General features: G+C 34.9%; 1 protein-coding gene across 3 annotated transcripts in view; it reads left to right on the top strand.

Annotated features, from left to right (window-relative positions):
- Window positions 1-25830, top strand: part of LOC120624687 (rootletin) — a 93243-nt gene that overhangs the window by 53962 nt on the left and 13451 nt on the right. The window contains exon 1 of one of the 3 annotated variants that reach the window (XM_039891363.1): window positions 6887-6993. The exons of the other annotated variants lie outside the window; for them this stretch is intronic. The gene's annotated coding sequence lies outside the window, so the exon portion shown is untranslated. Of the gene's footprint in view, window positions 1-6886; window positions 6994-25830 lie in introns of those variants that run through there. 3 annotated transcript variants of the gene reach the window in all.

Here is a 25830-nt window from a genome sequence, read left to right as displayed (position 1 = left end):
TGTGGTTCTGTGCTATATGCTGTCGCGCTGCGTACATAGGCTTATTTTAATGCACGCTATATCATATAGACTGACTTCCTACCGCCAAAAGAGTAAGACTTAAAAGACTAATATAATAAAGAAATACCGGAAAAAGTGGCCCAGATAATAAAGCCTGATCGAAGCATATCCTATGCAAAAATAATAGTTTAACGTACTTAAACATATCCGTGTATCATTATCATCATTATTAAAATACATTCATGCAAAATGCATCATTATCTTAATTCGGTTATAACGGCAAAAGTAGTTTTATTCTGTGCAACCATTAGTACATACAGTTCTGAGTTATACTGTATATAAATACAGTATTTTTCAATGTGCTTCATTTTCAATGTTTTCTAGCCGGCTGAAAGATATCGCTCTGTAAAGATTATATAGAGTTTTTTTTATCTTTTCTATTGCCTCTTTATTTACGAGTATCCATATAATAATTATTTTTTTTTAATATTTTCGGGTTTCGTGTGAATTGGTTTCTTAGTAAAGTAGACCATGACCTAACATAGTATCTAGAAGTATCTTTTTTTTTTTAAATATTTTTTAGGCCAAGTCAAGAGTCACTGCTCTATTGACAAGCACGAACGATAGCGATTGGAAAGTGATTGATTTCAAACGGCAAGCTAATAATATATCTTATCTCGTTGGAAATCAGATTTTCCGTTGGTTAGACTTCAATAAAATAAGAACCGTATCGAACTGTATAAAAAACGGATAACATTACTTTATCGATACTTATATTTTTTAAATACCTAAGAGAACTAGGCCAAGACGCTTAAGTTATTTAAAGTGATTATATCCTTTAAGTTGTGTGAAGGTCGGAGGTCCGTTGTAGTTGAATTCTAAAGACGTATTAACATAGAGGCAAGCAGATACTTGGCAGGAGTTTGTAACTTGCGAATGCTTAGTAGAACTTTACTCTACTAAGCATTCGCTAACTTAACATCTTGAAATTAAATTAGTATTGTCGTATTACGTGTTAGCATTAGTATAATGCCTGAGGCCTCTTCTCATAAAAAGCGTAATCGCTACACGCCTTGGCAGGCTTAGGAATCATATTCTTGGAAGTGTTAGAAGTAATATAGGATACTTTTTATCCCGACATTAAGCTCGGTTCCTTTGTGAGAGGTGATGAGTGTTTGACGATTTTACACCATAACTCCGACATATTATAACCGATTTAAATAATTATTTTTGTACTATATAGGTTATTATATGTGTTTAAGTTTGCCCAAACTGTGGTTGGAAATAGAGGACAGAACTTCTCAGCTGACAGCAGCAAACCCCTCATTTAAGGCTTAGCTATACTTAATTTTTTTTTTTTTTATCTACAACTAAATTTAATGCCACATCAAAAAACTAAATTAAACGCAGTCGAAGTTGCGGGCAACAGCTAGTAATTACTATAAAAAAGAATTAGAGATCTCTAGGTAAAACGCTTTCCGAGTAGGAATAACATCTATTTAATTATTTTATGCACCTTTTAACAAAAAAAAAACGGTTTATGAAAGGCGCACTTAATGCTAAAGCATTTTCTAACAGCCACCCTTCGGACGCGCGAGAAAAACGAGTGACGGTGAGGCCGAAAACCTCCGAACTTAACCAATTAGTTGCAGACTTTTTACTTTTAATTAGGTGAATATTAGCAGGTATGTGAAAACTTTTCATGGAATTTTCAAAGCTACTTGACTTAATTCTCAAACCATGTGCCCAGAGTGTATACGGAAGTGTTTATAACAGGTATAAGCTAAGCCCTCTAAAAAAGAAAAGATAACGCTAATAGCAAACTAACAATAAAACAATAATAACAGACGCACAAGATTACCAACCGATCGGAACGCTTTTACTGTATTTGCCGGCGGCACGATTATAATCCAATCAGAATGACCGTGTAATCGAAAGAGGGCTTGCCGTAACGCAGTTATGATTGAAAGGTAATAGAATTACCGGCAAGCCTTTTCCAGGCACATTACCCACCCCTGTCTGTGTCACCTGTGTCTGTGTGGGACTGATAACTAATATGCTGATGATGGTGAATTTCTTTAAGAGTGCAAAACTATTTCCAATTTTTGTGATTTCTGGCCGAGCCGTTCGCTGTTTGATGGTCAGGGGTTAAAAAGTTAAAAGTCGAAATTAATTTATTTCACTAGTGTATAACTTTTTCATAGAGTCCATGGGGTTCGTTGTGGGGCACTGCCATGGTTAGCCCTAGGGTAGCTGAGACGTTGAGTTTTTCCCTTACATTTTTTTTTCTACTTATGTAGGATTGATAAATGAGTGGTCGTTGTGACGCCTATAAATACGTGACGGCCAAAACGGCCGACATGACAAAAATACACAAAGAAAAAATGTAATTAATCGAGTCTCCAATTAAAGGTCCCGTTCCATAGATTCTAAAAATATAATTAAATAAATATATAATATTCTTAAATAAATATGATTAATTAATGTGCTATATGTTTTATTATATTATAAGTGTTAATAAGTCGTATGATGTCGTGGACTGTCTCATAGAACTTTAAAGAAACAATACCGATATACTTACTACATATTTCCGTTGTTTGGCGTAACGTTTACCGTTCACGCACCGTACGCATCGGAATCTCTCAAAAAGGATTCGTAGCGTGATACTACCAATCCAAAAAAAAAATCGAAACAGCATTTTTTGAGATTAGCCCGTTCAACCAAACAAACTCAAAAGCTTGATAATATTTCAACTATGCTTATCTAAAAAAACCACGTCGAAACTCCAAACTGAAAGTTTTGTTTTTCAAAACTCCGTTGCGCGGATTTTGAAAGACAAATGTGGAAAAAATAGCGATGCTATCCTGTAGGAGCTGTTTGCTTTTCCGGGATAAAAAGAAGCCTCTGAGCTATTCCAGGATGGTACGCATGCATTCGATAAAAATTTTCATCCCGTTTCCCGGAGGAAACTTATTGTTTATCGGGGTAAAAAGTATCCTATATGTTGACCCCGAATATCAGCTACAACTATACCAAATTTTATTTGAATCTGTTCAGTACTTTTCACGTGATGCCCGGACAGACAGATAGACAAAAATTAAATAAAACTCTATTTTGGACTCAGTATCGATTATAAAGCATCCCCCGGTCAAAATTTTCAATATATATTAAATGTACAGAAATCTTCCATTTACAGATTTATTATAAGTATAGAGTCTTGAACTTTAAGTAACTCGTTCCTTACGTCTCTTTATAATTACACCTACACCATATTAGATGATATAAATGTCCGGTGTTTTAATTGCAGCCGGACTAGTTTGTACATCTTGCTTACTAATACTTCATATAGGTAACTACATAATGACTTAATCATTTAAGTTGGCTATTGGTCTTTCCATCTCTCGAAATATAGAAACAACGATTGCTTAAACTAGAGCCTGTTAATACCCTAAAAAGTGAGTGAGAGAGTTAGTAGCTAAGCAAGAAAAGTAGTTCGAATGCATCGAGTTTTATCCCATTTATTACTTAGTGCAGATTGTTTGTGTCTGCACGGCTAGACGCACAAGTCAAAATAATGTCCAAAAATATACGTGTTTTAATAAACAGATTTCACTATCGGGGGCCGAGTTCGAATCCCAGCACGCAACTCTAACTTTTCTACGAGTAAGTTATGTGCCTTAAGCAATTAAAATATATCTTGTTTCAACGGTGAAGGAAAACATCGTGAGGGAACCTGCATGCCTGAGAGTTCTCCATAATGTTCTCAAAGGTGTGTTGAGTTCACCAGTCCGTACTGGGCCAGCGTGGGTGGACTACGGCCTTTATCCCTGCACTTTGTGGGGGGAGACCTGTGAACTGTAGTGGGCCGGAAATGGTTGATATTATGATAATGATGATAGTGTGCTTATTCTTTTGTTTAGCCTATACTATACTATACTTCCCATGTGTGCATTTTCTTACTATGTAAATTCTATCTGTGAAAACTTGTAATTGTCTATACTTGATTACTTTAGTTTCATTTTTTATTTTCTGTTATTATTTTTCCTGTAAAATAAAATAAAATAAATATATAAAATAAAGGGGGGAAAACTTCTCATATTCCCTGTTGCCGTGCTTTCGAAGATGGATACGTACAATAAAAGTGTAATTCGTTCATACATTCATTCATTTATTTATTCATTCATTCATTCATTCATTCATTTATTCATTCACTCAACAGCGTGTGAAGTCTACCAATCCGTACTTGGCCAGCGTGGTGTACTACGGCCTAAACCCTTCTCATTCTGAGAGGAGAACCTTGCTCTGCATTGGGCCGGTAATGGGTTGGTGATATGAATAAGATTTCAGAATAACATTATGGCATTTCCGTTTATAGTGCTTAAAATTATAGGTATAAAAACATTGTTACGAGCGCGTTGCTACATTGTTACAGTAAAAGGACTGTCACGATGTGATATAGCGAGTTTTTCCCCGCATTCAACAACATTCGTTCCTTAACTTTTTGTCTCGATGCTGCCTTTACTGAATATTAACAGGTTTTTATAAAAACTATCCTTTTAAAAGAAGTTTAATGGAAAAATTGTGGCGCAGTTAGCAATAGATTCTTAATTTTTTTGTTGTTTTTCATTGTATAACACCCGGCGCGCTTGTACACTAAGATACGAAGAAAAGCAGTTGGCTATTTATGTAGGTATATTGTTCGAAAAATGTGCTTGCACACTTGATCCGAGGAATATTTTTCGAAGATTGTATTTAATTTCCTAGACCTAATCAATAGTTTACAATTGTTACAGTCATTTTGTAATATGGTTAAATAATTCAACTTTTGATAACTATAACTTGATATGTGCCAGATATTTTTATCATCATCATCATCCGCGACCTACTTACACCCAACTGCGGGGCACATGCCTCTTTTTTCTCCTCGACAGACGGTTTAGAGCAAAGACCTACCACGCAGCTCCAATGTGGGTTGGTGGGCTTTAACGACTATTACCACAATTAACTTATAATGACAAGGACCGACGGCTTGACGTGCTCTCCGAGGCACGAGGGCTGAGACCGCCAACTTTGTAAATACGAGTTGTTACCGAAACACTTTAATAGACAATACACAACACCTTTCAAACCAGGTCCTCGACAAACGAGGCAGTTTCTGCACTACTGGAGTGCTAATTTAGTTAAAAAAAAAAACAAGTCTGACAATATTGTAGATCGTGTTTGCGTTAAACTTCGTTGCAATCTTGACATTGGTCTGACGAAGCAGATAATAATATCATTGTAAGCAAATAAGATCTAGCGGCAAATCAGTTGATAAGTGCAGTATGATTCCACGAATCCGATTTTATCGTTCGTTTATCACGCAAGCGCGTCCGATTGCCGGTTTCAGTCGCAGCTGCTCATTTGAATTACCTTTTTTAACTTAAAAATAATTTCATAATTTTATTATCATATATTATAATTGTTGTAAATATTTTCGGGAGTTGTGTTTAGAATATTAATAAATATCTCTGTATTGCTAGAATACAAATTGTGTTGATAATTTAATATTACAGATATATGGGCGAAGTTTCAAAACAACCACAAAGCGGAAATTTTGCAAATCTTAATGGCGTATATATTTCGACCAGCTTTTCCACCCGCATTGGAGACACGACGGGGTTATTGGAGTTTCAGTATTATAGCGTAATATAAAATTATTCATAGCACTCAAAAATTTAACTTTACGGTAACTAAAAAATAGCATGAGATTTTTAAAATGTCCCTCCGATTCCAAGGCTGTAGAACGATTCTTTTTAAAAAATCTTGAAATTTATAAAAGATGCCGTGCAATTCGTGTTTGTAATATTATAGGTCGCGGTCTTTGCCAGCAATGCAGCATTTATGTAGGCATTAAAAACAAATTTACATTGCCATCGTATCGATTTTACCTCCGATATTACTATCTAAGATCAATCAGTCCTGAGACCTTTAGAAATTTTCAATTCTCAGACCTCTTTAGGCGGCAGTTGATTGACAGTGCAATTACTTTTATTTGACAAAGGCTGGTCATATAACTCCTTCATAATTTACAAACTTATCGTTGGTTTATTGGAGTAATGAGATACTTGTTTGTCGTAACACTTTCGCTGGAGTTGTAGTGGGCATCACTTTGGGACACTGTGGCAGTTACTCGTCTCACGATTCGCTACTTCTAATTGCAGACATATAAATAGAAATAAGAGGAGTTGTAGTGGGCATCACTTTGGGACACTGTGGCAGTTACTCGTCTCACGATTCGCCACTTCTAATTGCAGACATATAAATAGAAATAAGAAAATTACATTATTGATTAATTATAACAATTGATTGAAAAATAAGTAACTAAAGAATAACACGCAGTTCGAATTTGATACTATTTGTTCCTATACTTATATCTTTAAAGTATTCATTTACTAACTGAGAATTATTAGCATATTTCTTCTTATAAATTTAATAAAATATAAATGCCACATATCATGTTATAGTTTAATTATTATTAACCCACTTAATAATACTTACTATAATAATAGTAACCGACATAAAATAAACTTGACACACAAGTGATGCCTTATAAAAAACTCTTGCAATGCTTACGTTGAAACCAATTTACTTATCCTTACTCACTTCATGCTTTGCTTTAAGTCATAAAATATATACGTACCGCATTTTATTTCTATTGGCCCACAGCTGCAAAACTAATCAGCGTGGGGCATATAACCTTGTCGTGTGAGGTTGTAACGTACTTGTACGTAATTGCCATTGAAGGCGTGTGTATGTATGCAGTTGGGTTATCACGGCTCTCACCCCTCAAGTCTCGGACGTGAAGTCTCATTTAGTTATATCCGTGCATGTGTCTGGTGTGAACGTGTCCTCCGTAATAACTACTTTGGTTTGCAAAGTGAACTTTAATTCAAGATTGTGTTGAATGGATTTTTTTAATACTGAGTATTAATCGTGTCTTAAATTTTCTGGGTAAGCAATAACGTCTATTTCCGATAGTTAAAATAAAAAAAAAACGCGGAATTGTGTTCGTTTGTTTGTCCTCCTTTCACGTAGCAACGGAGCAGAGTATTCACGCTATATATTCCTCGCGTTATTTTTCTGTTTTCTGAAAACATTCCGTAAAAGTAATAATTTTACTTACACGACAAAGTGAAATTGTTATCTGACTATACTTATCAATTGAGTATTTATAATGTTACATCGTACTATTTTCTTATAAAATAACTCAATGTTAATTTAAAACATAAGATTAAACAAGTCTTGATTCGTTATTGACTGAGTGATTGATATGAAATTTTGATTACAGATATAATTGATTGTCTTAACAACTACTCTGTATAGCTACAGGTGTTATGTTTTGTATTGTTATATTTATGAAAAGAAAGATTTCTAACTTCTTTGCTCTACTTTATAACTATGTGACTGTCAACTATTTATTCGTTTATTTGTCAAAACAAATAATTAAAAGAAGGTGTTCTTTAATCGTAATAACATTCCATAATATATCGTTAGTCTCTCAGTTACACTATTCATTTAATTTCAAAATTAAATTAATAGCTGTTGATGATTCAGTAAATTGATGTTTTTAAAATATTGGGGATGGCCTGAGACTGCTTCTGTCTCACGGAAACATTTAGTTCCCCGTGATAGTATTCTTATGTTTCCGTTTTTAGGATGCAAACTATGTTATAGACGTCAAAATTCAACCAGATCATTGGTTGACCCGAACTTAACAAACAAACATTAATTCGTTTTGTAGTACAAGTAACAGTATGGTATAAAAGATGTTTATATCAAATATTTTTAAAGAAACTATATTAATTAACCGGTAAAGTTTGAGTAAATGCACGTGCATTTATTCAAAAATCGATAGGATTGAACCCAACATTCTTGTCTTTCGTCGACGGTACATGAGGGTGGCATTTGAGGGGGAGAAAATGTTTATAGGAATAATAAAACTGTTGTCTGGGACAACATTGAAGAAATTACGGTTTGGAGATCGAAATCAGTAAACGCCATTGTTAAATTGATACTGTTAATAGATTTATTGACGACGTTTCTAAAGGAATAAAAATGCTAAAAATAATAATAATAGAGGGTTTAGAATTAAAATATTAAAAAAACACAGTTGTTCAATTAAGTATAATTTAATGAATTCACTTTTATGGAGAGCTTAGGTAGCTACAATTTGGAAAGTAGTACCAAAGCCGACTGTGGTTTTCACACTGATTGTGAAATTTAAAAAAATATTTTATTTTGTCCCAAATATATTTTAAAAAACGCTTGCGTTAAGGGAGCGGCTTCCTCAAAACACAGTTCTGTAGGTGCTCTACTCTGGCCATCGAAAATATATTCCACCATTCTTGTTGAAATATGATGTTAACGTAAATGGTGGCTCTTGAAGATAATATTCGAATTGCATTGGACAGTACCGAAAGACTCGCAAGGAGGGGGCATAACGCATTTTGCTTACGTGATGATTAACATCAATTCACTCCTACCGCAAGCCACCACAACAACCTATTTCCGAAATCCCTCTCCTATAAAATATAATATATAAACTTGTTGTAACGTTATTATAAAATGAATAGATTGATAAAAATATCACTTATCAAGTTTAATGATTCCAATTGTGGGATTACAATTTCGTAAAGGCCTCTATGTAAATGCACATTGTTGTCTGATGACATGATTTAAATAACGTTTGCCTTAACAATAAATCGGTTTTGGCGGTACAGAAGTCTAGTTATTTTTTTTTTTTTATTTTGATCAGTGATTCGAGTCATGTATTACGTTCTTTATTGGTGACTACTGTGTATAAGCTTAGAATATGCTAGCGACCCGCCCCGGCTTCGCGTGGGTGCAATACTAATGTGGGGCAGTTTGGAGTAATTAATAATATTACGTGATACTTCATTTTTTTCTTTTGATTTCTCTTGGCGTTTCTCTACTAATTACGCCACTTAAACCTTCCACCACACTATCTATTGCTGAAAACTGTATTAAAATCTGTTCAGTATTTTAAAAGATCCAAGCGTCTAAATGGGAGGAACGACGTTGTTTTATACTATGTAAAGATTAATACGATTTTTCTTACTTACTAACTGGAATTTGTTGAGAGTTTGAGAGAGCCTTTCTCCTATGAAAGAGCTGAACCTTCGTGTACTAAAATACAGTAGCTTTTACTTAATTAGTATTTGTATTCTTACACAATACAGAACAATACCAAATATTCGTAGAATAATGTTTTTAAACAACACATTGCGTACGTTAAGATTCTAAGAACCGTTCTCAATTAGTAAGGCAATTTCATCCTACCCCTAACCATGAGGGTCGGCTTACATGGGGGATTGTTAAGTTAGGGAATGGCTTGGGATTGGTTCACAAACTAAAATTAAACGCAGGAAAATTTGGATGTTTTTTGTTAATTAAATCTAATTACATACATGCCTATAGCATGAAATTAATAATTTTTATATATATTTTTCTACATTACATTAGTAAAATAGAAAAATATATATAAAAATTATTAATTTCATGCTATAGGCATGTATGTCCTCCATGTTTTACATGTAGCACAATTTTCTTTAAAATAAGATTTAGGTTCAACATTTTTTTAAAAGGTAAAAATACAGTAAAATGTTGTATTGTTGTAAATATATACTGTAAAATGTTGTATTGGACACGTGTCATATTTATCGTAAAACATAAATTATCTATAAAGTATGTATGTCAATAATACCTATAAAGTGAGCATGTAATAAAATATACCAGATCAAGAAATAAATAACAGTTCTCATAATCATATTTTGCATAAAATAAATTTTATATCAGCAGCAGCAAGAAGTCGAAGTAGTACTTTTGTAATAAAAAAACGCAAACTGGAAAATCGTTTCGCTCAAAAGTACTTTAAAAGTAGAGGCAAATTATACCCGTAATTGCTGATTTGATGCTGAGCTTTTTATAAAATAATCAATTCTACTTTTTCTCTCCATTCATATTTGCTCTTTGCGCTGTTATGCTTTTTGTTATAATTAAAATTGCAATGCCATTTTTATTTCTGAACTTACAAAGGTTCTTTTAAATTAAGTATTTATTTTTACCCTCTATAATTATAATCGAGCTTGACTGAAAAAACTCTCAAAAAGCTCTCTGTATGTCTATTGATGTAAATACTAAAGAGTATAAGAAAACATATACTCTTTAGTATTTTCAAGTCGGGGCAAATGTAATGTATGTATGTATTATACTGCCCTTTTTTCAGATACAAGCTAATTTTTTAGCCTTCATTTGCCTAATTCATAATCATATAAGTGCCAGTCCTATTCATGTCGCAACCGAACATAAAAGTCTTTCCGTTCCTATACGGGAATTTTTATTTATGTACACATAAATTAAGTACCTACAGAGGGTACCAACGCAAGTCAGACTCACTTAGCGATTTTTGTAGAATAAGAGCAATTACATTAAACACAAATAATATACATGTATAATTCCAGTGAGTAGTCTGGTTTTCTAAATTGCATGGAAATAAATACGTGTCGTTTATTTTTGCACGCTCGTCGCGGTGGCCGTTGTTATGCGCCTCGACATCCGGTCGCGCCCCGTCTGCCTAATTGCCAAGCGAAAAAGGGTTGTACGGTGTACAGCTTCGATCAATAATATACTAGACAGGCTGTCAGCTGTCCGTGTGTCCGTAGAAAATAAAATCTCAGAAGTCACGTTTACTAAATGGCATGGATGTACATTTCCTTTATTTTTTCATGCCCGGCGCGGTGGTCCTGTAACCCCTGAATTGCATATGATCGAATAATAAATAAATAAATATACTACGACAATATACACATACCAATCTAGCCCCAAAGTAAGCGTAGCTTGTGTTATGGGTACTAAGATAGCTGTTGAAAATTTTTATGAATATAACACACAAATACTTATAATATACAAATGAACACCCAGACACTGAAAAACATTCATGCTCATCACACAAACATCTTCCAGTTGTGGGAATCGAACCCACGGCCTTGGATTCAGAAATCAGGGTCGCTGTAAACTGCGCCAATCGGCCGTCAATACACTTGTATTTCATTCAATAGCCTATAACAGTCCACGGCTGGACTAAAGGCTTCTCCCAACAGGAGGCAATTATGCCCATAATCACCACGCTGGGCAGACGGGTTGGTGATCAATTGATGAATTATGTAATGAAAAGGTCGCTTTGAAGAATACGGCTCCGCTTTCATCTCTCACAAGATAGAAAAATAAATTTTATATATCAACTGGTAATTTATTGTAAAATTTTATACCTACAATTATGTAAAGTGAACATCAGTTGGTCAGTTCAAGGACTCTTTTTAACATAAAAGATTCAAAAATAGAAATTTATAAATTTGTGTTAAGTTCTAAAATAGTTCAATATGCAACGACTCTTATTCACCAAAAAGATTCACGAATAATTGCATAAAATCCAAACCAAATTATATTCTCTATCCTATACGGCTAGGAGCCAAACTACAAAGGTATTTTTTTTTATTAGCCAAAATTTACTTAGTAACATGACCCAAATGTCAATAAATGTAGTCATTTCTGTTAAACAACGTCCACTTAGTTCCAATAATTACCGCGAGACTTCTTTAGTGAAACTCAGTAAAAAAGGATTTTTACGAGTCAGTAAGCGTAATTCTGTTTAGTCATCGTATTTTGAGTTTAAATAAGGAACGACACAATCAAAAATAATAAAACATGTTAGAATAATAAAATTATAAATTCAAACGTGTCATATCATAAATGCTACTGCAATAAGAGTTTATTGGCCCAATGTGCCGATGGAGTGCGAAGCGGACATCGTCTGTTATTCAATGGTGCCGACTGCCGGGCCGAGCCCTCAGGGACTGCCCTACCAAGCCCCGTTACGTGCGACCGCCGACCTCGTAATTTTATACAATTCATTTAGGCCTCACGTTAGAAGCGGCGATAAAGCATTTTCCTCATTAACTTCTACAGTCATTTTGGAAACTGCATCATTTTATTTAACTTGGCAAGTTATAATTAAATTTTAGTTTTCCGTTTGTTCCGACATAGAGAGACATATTTAGAGATGTAACCGGTGTTCTGCTCGCTACGTTATTTTAGTATACTTTGACTTTGACTTTTGACTTTGGAACTGCATTTCTTGACCAACGGGCTAAACCTGTAGATTATTTTTTTAAATATGAAGAATAGCTTAAATATAATACATTAGTTAGGTTATAAATCTTCCAGTTGATTAAAACTTTTGGTAACAGTTTATTAAATTGTTTTTCGAGTTACTTAGAATATTTATTGAGGGATTGTTTTGTTTGCCTGTTGGATCACATCAAAAATAATCATAACGTTAAAGTAGAAGCTATCAAAGATGTTTTCATTTCATCCTCTTTTCTTGAAAGCTAAGTTTGAATTTTATCCAATATAAAACATTTGAAGTGACTAAAGCTCAAGAAAGCTTAAATCTTTCTAACAAACACAATAAAGTTTCGTTTTATGATATGAGAATTGAGACAGCTCCAGACAGAAGCGTTTTACGAGACGAGATGAAAGATTATGAGATGGCAATGAACTTCAAACTTATTTCAAAATATGACGTGTACTAATGAAGAACAATGTAATTGTTAGTGAAGGCGGGTGGGTGCCTACTTTGAAAAGTTAAGTTGGACATACATTGTTTCTGATAGTAATATCCACAGTATAGACTCATGCAGTAGGCCAAAGCCTCGGCAAGAATATATAATATACATATATTTTGTATTTACAGCTATTTTATAGAGCCAAAAAAATTTACTTTATCATTCACCTGTCTGTTGACAGCGACCTTGAAATCCCGCGGAACCTTTTGTTTTCTCGTGATACAGAGTATGGCTATGTAACTTCAAGATGCCATATAAAAGGCTATTTTGTTTAAACCCTGCAGGAACATTACACGGGTGATTTACCGAAATATCAAGTTTCCTTTGCCCATCTCAAGTAGCCTTATTATTTGTAAATTCACAATTTCTGAATTATGAGGGTTGCCTGTTAAGGGGGTTGTACCCGGAACTTCCCACTTAAAGCCAGGAATCAGTGGCGTGCACTGGGTTTCTTACCAGGGTATGCATACAGCAGGAAAATTGCATAAAATGGCAAAGTTCTTATCCTGTACGAGTTATATATTGACGGCTGATTGGCGCAGTGGGCAGTGACCCTGCTTTCTGAGTTCAAGGACATGGGTTCGATTCCCACAACTGGACAATATTTGTGTGATGAACATGAATGTTTTTCAGTGTCTGGGTGTTTATCTATATATTATAAGTATTTCAGCTTAAAGACATTTATTTAAGTATTTATGTATATTATTCATAAAAATTATTCATCACTTAGCTTAGTACCCATAACACAAGCTACGGTTACTTTGGGACTAGATGGCGATGTGTGTATTGTCGTAGTATATTTATTTTTTTATTTTATTTATTTATATATCAATTTAAGGGTAGGCAGTGCCTTTGTGCATGTATGAAGTGCACGCCACGGCCAGGAATGTTGTCAAACCTTAACCATAATCTGTATTGTAATAATGGGTATAAACTACTACTATGTTAAGAAACACCATGCGCAGAGTTAACTAAAAATATCCATTTCAGTTCAACGGAAAATAGTAGTTCCATAAATCGTTTATAACTGCTAATAAAAATGTGATAAACCCACAGATTAAGGGCGGGCGTACAAAATATTCGCCAGCGCACACATCCGGCAGGCATCGAACCCGGTCCAATCAGCGCGGTGCAACGACCTTGCCATGTTTACCATCACATAAAAGGACGTGTGCATTTGACGGAGATATTGAATTTTACAAAAGTTTCAACCACAGCGAAAAGTTAATCGATTCGCCATTCTTACGTTCATTTAGATGATGAACCCTATAAATTTTCGTCAAAACTGAACTACTCTCCCTTCTTATAATTGATAACGGTCTGATATTTCTGATTCGGTGTTGCACATAACTCCTCTACCTAAAAATGTAAAAATAATTAACTATAAGAATAGGAATACAAAGAGAAAGATTTCAAATGCTTTAATAATAAGATAGATAGATAAAGTCTTTATTGCACAAATTAAAAAAGAAAACACGAAATAACAACAACAAAAAAATAATTATAAAATGCGCAAAGGTGGTCTTATCGCTTTAAGCGATCTCCTACAGACAACCCCTTTATGGAAGAATGAAGTAGGCAAGGGAAAACGGGATAGTGCAACAGGTTAATAACTAGTTATAAAATAAATAACAAATACTTACATAATTTGGTTATGTATCATTCAAAACAAACGGAATTTTACATTATACGTCTCTTTCGAATATTCCATTCCTAATCAAATTGAATTCAAAATAGGATAGTTAGGGATTCTCGAATCAACGAAGGATCAAAGAACGGGATTGCACCTTGATCAATAAAATATTATCATGCTATCCGAAGGGTCGACGCTGTCTGCTTTTTGGACCGAATGCCTAGCAGTTTTAAGTAGTTCATCATTTTCATGTATTATGTCCTTTTATAGTGTACTCATATTATTATCGATGAATGGGTAAACAAATTTAAATGCTATTATTTAAAATATATTTACAAAAACGATAAAATAAAACGAAGTGTCCTCCATTTCAGTAATAAATGTTACCTATAATTTAATTTGATTTAATATAAATAATAGGATGAAATAGATTAAGTTGCATATTTGATATTGTTTCTAGTCGTAGCTGCACTTTGCAGTACCCGCCTTAATTCAACAAAGTCAATTAAATGTTTAAAAGCTTTTGAAACGTTCTAGTTTTGTGTGTTACATTGGTTAAACTACTCCATATTCAATATATGGAAGCCCGACGAATTTAGTAAAGCATTTGACACTACTGACCACTGCAATATTGTAATTATTAATGTGCTTAGTACCTATTCTAAACAATGAATGCAATTTTGAACATCTATCCAATATTAACAACAACAAAACTAATCATTTCCTGACCAACAACTGTAAAACTTTTAGTAACTGATACTTGTGAATCTGAACATCATAAACTAGACAAAATGTTTTATTTCTAGTAACCAATAAATAATCGATTGATAAAGCTAATTTATGACATAATCAACATACAAGCTGACGATAATATTTGAATTTTGCCAACGGCTGACTTTCTTTGAACGGGTATCTACAGGGCACGAGTGTTTTCCCACAACGAGAAGGGGCAGAGGGAGGGGGCTGTAGTCCCACAACGCTGGCCCAGTGTGAATTGGTGGACTCCACACACCTTTAAGAACATTATGTAGAACTCTCAGGCACGCAGATTTCCTCGCGATGTTTTCCTTCACCGTTGAAGCAAATGATATTTTAATGACTTAAAACGCACATTATTTAGAAAATTTAGACGTGCGTACTGGGATGATCCCAGATCCTTGTTTTCAAAATCTAGCAATTACAGAATAAATTTATACCGAGTACCGACATAATTTTTTTCTGCCTACAGGCACAAATTTCTCTACTTACAGTTTAAAATGACACAAACGTATATTTGTGTTTGCCCAAGCTTCGACTGCATTCACATGTACGTACTATCTATCAACATTCTAAATCGAGTGATGACGGCATCCGCAATAAATTACACGCAGGCTTTTTTGCAATCGAACGTTAGTTTTTTACTAATCAAAATAGCTTAAACATCCGTCTGTGAGTTGTTACTCTATTCGTGAAAAGGAACCGTGTGTTTGTAATTGCTCTATTTTTATTAAGAAATCTCATTTTACTGCGACAACAGGAGGAAAAAGGTATTAAGCTCATAATTCATAAATTCTGGATCCGATGTGTCGAATATAAGATCAAGAATAAGGTCTACTGTGACTGAAACTATAACAGGTCTATTATTACTGTTACTATTGGAAAATCTGAAATGTATAGAAATGTATTTACGTAATTTAATAATAACGATAACGCTGTATACACCTATAATATATAATACTAGCTGTTACCCGCGACTTTGTCTGCGTTTGATTTTGTTTTTTGATGTGGCATTCGATTTAGTTGTAGTTCCAAAAAAAATTAAAGTATTCTGTATCGCTCAGCCTTAGATCAGGGGTTTGCTGTTGTCCGCTGAGGAGTTCTTTCCTCTATCTCCAACCACATTCGTCAGATCTACACAAAGTTTGGGTAAAATTAAACACATATTATAACCTCTATAGTACAAAAAATATTATTTAAATCGGTTATAATTTCAACCACATGTCAAACACATTCATCCCCTCTCCCAAAGGAACAGAGCTTAATGTTGAGATAAAAAGTATCCTATATTACTTCTATCTCTTCCAAGAATATGTGTACAAAGTTTCATGATGATCGGTTCAGTAGTTTTTGCGTGAAAGCGTAACAAACAATCTTACATTGACATTTATAATATTAAGTAGGGATAGGGATTAGCAGGGATTCGGCTTTGGCCATAACATTTTTACAATAGTTTGTATTTATTTAAATTTTGTCTAGTTTCATAAAGATCTAATATGGAAACATGAACTCTTAAAACTCCGAACGAAATACTTTATAGTAAAAAGAATCATGTTTGTTATTAGACTTAAGTTTCATATTAAAACATCTTGATTTTTCGGCCTTTTTTTGTTATAGTGCCATAAAGATAGCCATAAACAACGCAACTGGCAATTTGCGGCTCACCTTAACATTATGTATCATGACGTCAACCGACTATACAAAAAATTTGAACGCTTTGAGCAATAAATAGTTCATGGTATTTTTTAACCTAATTTATAATGATCCCAGGATATTAATTACTCGTGCCTTTAGTACGAGATAGTACGCTTGAGTCGTTTCCGAGCAGTGAAACAATGGAACGCCAGAGTAAAATTAAACTTAATCTCATTGTTTTAAAGCTCAAATTTAAAATGTACTCGTAGGTTTGTAATAATTTTACACCATCTTTTTGCTCTCGCTCATATTGTCTTAATCCTAATGGATGCCTTGCAGAAATTGCTACTAGGCGATAAGGTCGCCTTTTGTATTCTACTTCCACTTTGTATTTCGTTTCTTCTTTTATTTCCCTTACTTCTTAGTGGTGTACTAGTAAGAAGTTTAAAATAACATAAATTAAAATTTTTCCACGATTCTACAACTAGTGCTTGACAGAATTTTTGTTAAATAAAATCCTTTTGTATAAAAATAGAGATGCGTGTAACTTGTAAGGGAGTCTACGTTTGCGAGCGTGGGTCCGCTTCAGAGCTCAATTCCGGATCGGTCCCGATCACTACTAGTGATAGTATTAGTGATCAGTTAAAAAATCTAGTGATACGGAAATTTCAACGCGACTGTAAAAGGCCAGCTCAATAATGCTAATGCTAAATTACCAGGAAAAATCAAAAAAGAAGATAAGGCTGATGTTCGTGGTGTTCGTAGTCGGAATTTATCTCGGTTATTGTTATTGATAAATAAATAATAAATAAATATACTACGACAGTGCACACATCGCCATCTAGCCCCAAAGTTAGCGTAGCTTGTGTTATGGGTACTAAGATGACTGATGAATATTTTTATGAATAATATACATAAAAACTTATAATATACAGATAAACACCCAGACACTGAAAAAACATCCATGCTCATCACAAAAACCTGTTCCAGTTGTGGGAATCAAACCCACGGCCATGGACTCAGAAAGCAGGGTCGCTGCCTACTGCGCCAGTCAGCCGTCATCGAGTTTGCTCTGTTTATTATATTCACATGTATATTGTAGTAGTCAATAATTGAGCATTCTACAAATTATGAATCATTGTAGATTCACTAATTCCAATTAATCTATTAAGTTAAACTTAGCTACCGGTATTTAGTTGCTAAAATGCTTCAGGCTACATCTTCTCTTTAACCGACTTTCTAAAATGAAGAAGTTTCTCGACTCGCAACGCATTCATAATAGGTATGATTCACCGATTTTTATGCATTATTTTTATTGTTATGAAATGAAATGAAATGAAATGAAATTTATCGTTAAAATATCAGTCATTTTACAATAGCGTTTTCAAACATATTATTTCAACGCACTATAGTTAGTTAGTTACTACAGTTAGTCCCTCGCCATTAAGTTTTTATACAGTAGTTTAATAAGTTAAGGCCAAGGTTTCAAACCCCTCGCTGGCGTGCTAATTTATGACCAACCACAACACATGCCGCGCCGGTTCGAAAGTCTGATGATTGGTTGCAGGTTGGATGCAAATAGCATGTTTGCATTATCATTAGCAGAATATCTTCTACTTTTAGTAGCTTAATAAAATGGTGACGGCAGATCGGAATAAATACAGTTGTCATCACCCCTCCTTTTTCCGGGTGCCGTGCGAGGCGCCTAAAGGAATTTAAGAGAGAAAGAGCAGCAGATCCGCTGTCCTACTATTGCCATCTACTGCAATCAAAAACCCGTCCGCGCAGCGTGGTGATTACGGCAAACCTTCTCGTTGGGAGTGGCCTTTAAATCAGCAGTGGAGTTCTATCATATTGATGATGTGGTTTTAAGAAACCCCATTTTCGTTGTTTGAATTGTTTTCCTGCCTCACGCGGGGCATTATCACCATCATCGTTTCTGTAATATGTTTCTTCAACCAAAGGTTGTGTGGAGAAGATCGCTTCAAGCGATAAGGCCGCCTTTGTGCATATGTATATTGTCGTTTCTTTTTTTTTGTTAACCTGGCTTTATATTTGTATATGCAATAAAGAATTTTTCTTCTTCTTCGTCTTCTTCTTCATATCAACCATTACCGGCCTACTATAGGGCACGGGTCTCCTTCCACAATGAGTAGGGGTTAAGGCAGCAGTCCACCACGCTGACTGGCGGATTTGTGAACTCCACACACATTTGAGAACATTATGGAGAACTCTCAGGCATTCAGGTTTCCTCACAATGTTGCACTTCATCGTTGAAACAAGTGATATTTTATTTGGTTAAAACATACATAACTTAGAAAAGTTAGAGGTGCGTGCTGGGATTCGAACTCTGCCGCCCGAAAGTGAAGTCGAAGTACAACCCACTTAGGTTAGGCATCGTTTTTAACGTTACTATTTTAGAACACAGAACAATGTATTCTGTAGTTACGATATAAGTCAAGTTATTTCAGTGAATGCATTTAAAGTGATTAATTAATGAATAAACCTTTGTAGTTCATATTATGGCTTCCCAGTGTTTCTAGAGTTCCGTTGCAGCGGCATTTTATACTATACTAGTTGTTGTCCGCGTTCTTTTTCCGCGTTTATTACGGTTTTTAATAAATCCGGCGGGATCCTACGTCTTTACATCCATTCAACTAACCTCATGCCAAAAATCAAGTTGAGTGGTTGCCTGGCTAGGGCGTGAAGGAACGATAAACAAACACACTAACACACTTTCGCATTTATATATCAGTATTGATATAAAAAACAACTCATTATTTATATTACATTACAATAGTTCGAATCCCAGCGCGCACCTCTAACTGTTTTAAGTTATGTGCGTTCTAACCAATTAAAATATAATTTTCTCCAACTGTGAAGGAAAACATCGTGGGGAACTTGCATGTCTGAGAGTTCTCCATAATGTTCTCTAAAAGTGTGTGGAGTCCACCGATCTGCACCGGGCCAGCGTGGTGGACTACGGCCTTAACCTTACGGCCCTTCTCATTGAGGGAGGAGACTCTAGCTCTGTAATGTGTTTTGATGATGATTACATTATAAGTTATTTTCTCGAATTGTACTAGACTGTTTTGATGTCTAGAATCATAAATGCTAAATAATATGCAATAAGACATTAACCTAGTTTCAAGCCTCAAGCTGCGAAGCCGTTAGCAGATTTGGCGGGCTGCAGGCAAACGGTGACGTTGCCTCTAATATAAGCAGCACCAGTAATGCATAATAATACAATTAATTTATTTTACACTTACTTATGTAATGACATATTAAAGCATGCTTTAGCATTAAGTCCGCGTTTTGTATGCCGATTTTTTTTTTGGTTGTGATCACCTATAATATGTTATTTGCTTTTCTCTACTATGATATGCATGTTCACTTACAAAACTTCCTCTTGAATCACTGTATATATCTATTGCTGAAAACTGCATTAACATCCGTTCCGAAGTTTAAAAGATCTGAACGTAAAAATAACAAAATCGAATTTATTGTACATACTACGGAAAGAATCAATGGTTTCTCACCACATTGCGTGTTCCCGTATGTGGTTTCCCACCATTCCAGCACCTTGGTACCCCAATTCGTCCTCAGACCTATGCCTCGCCCAATACTTTGAACCTTCAATTATTTCGCTAACTTTGTTTCTTTTACGGATTTTAACGATTTCTGATTTGATAAAATAGATATTTTCGTGATTGCCGATTAGTGACTCTGAACTTTCACAGCATGTCCATAGATAATAAAGGTATATGAATAAATTCCTCAAATCCCTGAACACCATGTATCCTTATTCGTCGGCTACGTGAGTGGATTCTTACGCAAACGGCTTAACTCTTTATAGAATATTAAACAGCTTGTTTGTAGTATTGTCGATTTAGAAAGCTTGCGAAATAGAAAATGCATTGTGGAATGATGAAACATTGAAAATAAATCAACAAGATTAAATCTAACTACTATCCAGTGCCTCGGATACTAGATACTAGATAGACAGTGCCATACAATATCTACCTGGTCTAGAACTCTTAATTTTCACGGACACGGTTTGACGACTGACCGACACATGTACAACTTAAGTATAGGTACATTATTGCTCGAAATTGTGATGTCCGTACAAAATTTACGATGAGTGCAAACCACCGTTGCACTGTCAAACTATGTGCTTTGTATGTTGATTAGTTCAGAAATCAGCTTGGTATTATTTTTTTATATGATTAAAATAAATATCTTAGAGGATATCGAAGATTTTAAAATGGCTGGCTGGCGGGGCCTTTGTACATGCGTCCCGGTTGGTAGAGGTCTGTGGGCGCGGCGCGTGCCTATATCATGCTAAAAGTTGACAATGGAGATATTCATCTCCATTGTCAACTTTCATCATTTCATTGTCAACAAGATTTTGGTGTTTCAATTATTCAATTGAAACACCAAAATGCAATGTTTCCTACTAGATGGCGCTACAGTCGCTATAGGACTGATGTAAAAGGCATATACTATTTTCGGCATCGACGGTAGGAAAGCCGTAGCTTGGTTGGTAAAGCGCTCAGGCCGCAATTGCCTGTGACTCGCAAATTCAAATCCTGTCGGTTCCGAAAATTTTATATACATTTTTGAATTTATACAATTGATATTTCCTCAAGTGTAGGTAAAACACTAATAAAAATTATTTAAAAAAAAAAACAAAAAAATGGGGATAAACCGACACAATAAAAACCTTTGTGTTTTTATAAATAATATGAAACATTGGTCAACAGTGCTTATACCGACATTGATAACATTAGTTGCAAGACTATTATATCTTGGTCCAAATAAAGTGATTTTGATAAATGATGATTTATCGAAGATGATACATGCTGATTTTTTTCCATGAAAAACAAGCTGTTTATGTTGTATAACAAAGGTATCCAGTAATATAGGCTAATTATAATCCCATGAAACCTCACCATATTATATACATTGCAATCGTGCGAAGTCGCGGCGGGTCGCTAGTAAAATATGTTTAGGTCTTTTTTGTCAACGGGGAAGTATTTTTGCATCTCAAGTTGACTTACTTGTGACATAACCGACACAGCCAGTAAAGGAGGCTACACACGGAACGATATATCGTAGCGATTCAAAAATCGCATTCGCATAATACTACATTCACAGTCAACATTCGATATCTACTTACATTGTCAATTCGTAAAGAGTAACATGTTATAGCTCGCTCACAGAAAATACTAAATTTGCGATTTGGTGTGGTTTTTTTAATGCAGATATTTGAGAAAATTATGATGAACATGCAAGTTTCTTCACAATGTGTTCCTTTACAATGAAAGCGAGGGGGATGTTTAAAATTATTTAAATTTAAAACGCTCACAACTTCGAAAAGTGGTGCGTGCCAGGGACCGTACTCCGACTCCACGAAAGGCTACCAACGCCACAATCTGCACAAGTCGTCGTTTTAAAAAAAGACGTATTTGCGATTTTGATAGTCATTAAATCCCAATGTACGTACAACTTGTAATTAAATTCATTTAAATAATTGTGTTATCCAACTCTTTCTTACCGTTTCGTATTTTCCGTTGCTGTCGGAACAACGCCAACCTCTTGGGTGCCCCAACTTAGAGGCTTAGTTGGGGCCGAACCTCAACCTTACACCCAAAATAAATAAAATTTAAACTCCTCCGAAATTTTCTGATCATTGGCTAAATTGATTATTATTGTCTTCCCTGCTGGAATGAATGGCTCTACTAAATTAAATCTGTGATTTGAAATCTAAGGGTTGGATTGATATAATTATTTTTTGGGGAATAAAGTGACGGGTAATCTGGGTTTTCTTATACCGTCATCTTCAGATTGCACAAAAAAATCGCTAAGAGATATCGTTACGTGTGTAGCTAGCTTAAGTGACCTTCAATTTAACAAGTGACGACTTGACGAGAGTCATCGACAGGGCCTTCGCCGTGGCCTCTCTAACGAGTTTAATTAGCTGGCCACTTCGTACTCGCTCCTATGATAAAAATAAACACTGATTTATGCGCCCATCTAGTGGGTGCGCAGACAGCGTGTCGCGCCCCGCCATGGTATCATGACACCACGACTAATGATACAGTAAAAGCTATAACACATCGACTCTACGGACGATATATTAAGTATGCTCTATTTATTCTAACTTATCTTATTATGTTAACAACATTTCGTTACTTAATAGTGTATAGTATGTTTAAATAAATGAATTATATAAAGATAGCTTTCCTTCCCTTTTTTCTTTTAATAATTTTTTTAGTAATTTTTTTACTAAAAAGAAATGATAATATTAATGACTTATTGAGTTAACTAACTCTATTGCGTGATGATACAGTCTTACATGAAAGCCTACTTTGCTTTCATGCGCATTGCACTTTACCTTTAGAATTCGTTGAACTGTGTCGGTATCTCTGGCTCTTCTGCAGATTTCCTCATTTTCAATCAAGACTCTCCCAACATGAAAGTACGCCGATAAACACCACGTTGGGCAGACGTTTTGGTGATCGCAGTAGATGGTAGTAGTAGAGAATACTGCTGCCCACTCAGTTATATTCCCTTAGTCGTCTCGTACGACACCCGCGGCAAATGGAGAAGGTGACAAATATATTCGGATCTGCCATGACAATACGGCACAATAATTTGTTCATTTCAAGCATCTCTCCGTTGCCCGCTAGATCTCTAGACTCTGAGCTTTCTTATGGGGCCAATAGTTAGCGACCATGTTTTAAAGCCATCATTGGCAAAAATTATTCGAAAATTGTCGTCTTCAATAAGTCGTCAGTACAATCCTGAATTACATCTTGTAAAGTTCCTCGCCATCCTAAAAAGCACGTGTTAGCAAGACCTTTGAATAGAATTGTACCACAGAGGTTAAAACATTTAAGTTTTGTTAAAGTCTAGGGCAGATATATTATTATCATCGTGCGTTATCGATAATGTTGATAGCTGCCCTAATCGGTCGTCACGATTACGATTAGGTATAAACAAGGCCAGATGAAATTATTTCGACGAAGTAAGGCAAATAGGGTGTGGTTGTTACTAAAAAAAAAAAAAAAAGTAGTGTCTTCGTCACGAATCACGAAGCTATACAAAGACTTTTTCACGTCTCGTAAAAACTAAACACTGCATTATTACAGGGCCCTATTGAAAACCGCCTTCTTGTGATCGCAGGTGAGATCATATTAATTTGAAAATCTCACAAAACACTGAAGAGTTAATTTTCATCACGAAGCGCACATAAATCATAAACGTCAGCTTTTATGAAGACTCTCGTAAATAATAATTTACTATAAAAAACAACCTTTGGATATTAATAAGAATCCAATAAAAAATATGGTAGTTACTCAATCATAATAACTTCAAGAGTAGAGAATGTCAGAGATGCATGAGAGGGGCATGCCGCCGCCAACCAGGCGAACATTTTATGCTCAGCAGGCCTACTTTGGAAGTTTACCGTTACTGATTGTCCTTGAGTGAGTTCATCTTAAATTAATGGCGTTGCGGTTCTATAAAACTAACATTATTTCAAAGTTTACTGTGAATGCTGGAATTTTTTTTTTTTTAGCTGAATAATTTACCTTACGCTTAAGCTTGTTATAGCTTACAACATGCTTTTCCGTGCTATAGACCATAATTTATTGATCTAAGGTTAGAGCAAAAGTAAAAACCATAGAGGTTACAAGAAATGATAAACGGTCGACGTCAAATTATCGCATACTAGAGGAGCTGCTCGCGAAGCTAGAGCCGGCGATATAGGTTCTCCTACGAATAGCAGATGATTCGCCTTTCTCTATAATTCTGTTTTCTATGATACAAAAACAGGTGATGGCGGCATAGTAATAAATTATGCCTTCTTATTAAAAGCACTTTAATGCAGTGGTTTTCTAATTTCATTATCGAAAGCTTTAACATTATCAGTAGTAATTGATTGATGTTGATAAAAACTTGTAATGCATCATTGATTCACATAGGGGTATAATGGAAAGTCCTGCGATAAAACCTAGGGTCCAGACGGTGTCTAAAGATATTTAAGATGTGGTTTTAGGAGCCGTGTGTTAACACCAATATTTCATTTTGTTCAAGCATGATAAAGTTACGATGTACATAAAGTTTATACATGTAAGACATGAGCTTCACAAAGTCGTAGACAAACTTGAGTATCACGTTACACTGCATTATAGACTTCAGACATTACATTAGAGGCTTCCACTACTTCTACTTCCAGGGAAACTTGCATCGCTTTTCCATTATTCTTATACAAATAATAGACTTCATATATAATATTGTTTCTAGAGAAACATTGATGAATTGAAAATTTTAAATCCCATAATAAGTAGGTAGGTAAAACATTTTCCAATTTTTTTAATTTTTTAATTTTTATTTTATTCATATCGAAAAATGTATACAACTGGAATCCTTATGGACTAGACACAGAGATCCTATTGATTTGGTGCCATAGTTGCACAAAGGAGTCCTTAAAATTCGCATTATACCTTATTACGAGTGAGTGCTTGTCTTACGAGTGACGCGACCTTCGTTCGGACACATACAACAATGTGAAATTAATATGATTCTACTTTATACAATCATCGCGATACATAAAGAGATTAGTAGTATATATATATTTATATAGTTCTTTTATTGGTGAATTAATTAGTGTCACGTTCATCTGTGATGTTAAAAAAGTAGTTTTAGTCTATCGTGACCATCGGTCGTGAGCGATACATATTCAATTATTTAATTACCAGTTGTTGTTCTAGATCTTCTTCCGCTTTTATTACTGTTTTTTTTTCAAATCCCGTGAGAACCATTTGTTTTACTGGGATATAAAATAGCCTACGTTACTCTGTTACTCTCAGTCTTTTCAGCTATGCCAATAAACAAAATGATTGATTGCTTATGTAGGGTGACAAACAAACAAACACACTTTCGCAATTATAATATTATTATGGATATAGATTCGAAAAATACGTATTGTTTGCATGATGCTTATATTATGCGAAATTCCTCAATTCACAGAAATAATTATAACATGCAATTGTCGCAAGCAAAATGGCAATAAAGCACTCGCTTAATGTGCCGAACGACGTGGCAGAAATGTTG

This window comes from Pararge aegeria, chromosome 6 (assembly GCF_905163445.1).
Source record: "Pararge aegeria chromosome 6, ilParAegt1.1, whole genome shotgun sequence".
Lineage (NCBI taxonomy): Eukaryota > Metazoa > Arthropoda > Insecta > Lepidoptera > Nymphalidae > Pararge > Pararge aegeria.
The sequence above is the reverse complement of the archived record's forward strand: the minus strand, read 5'-3'. Positions and strand labels throughout refer to the sequence as shown.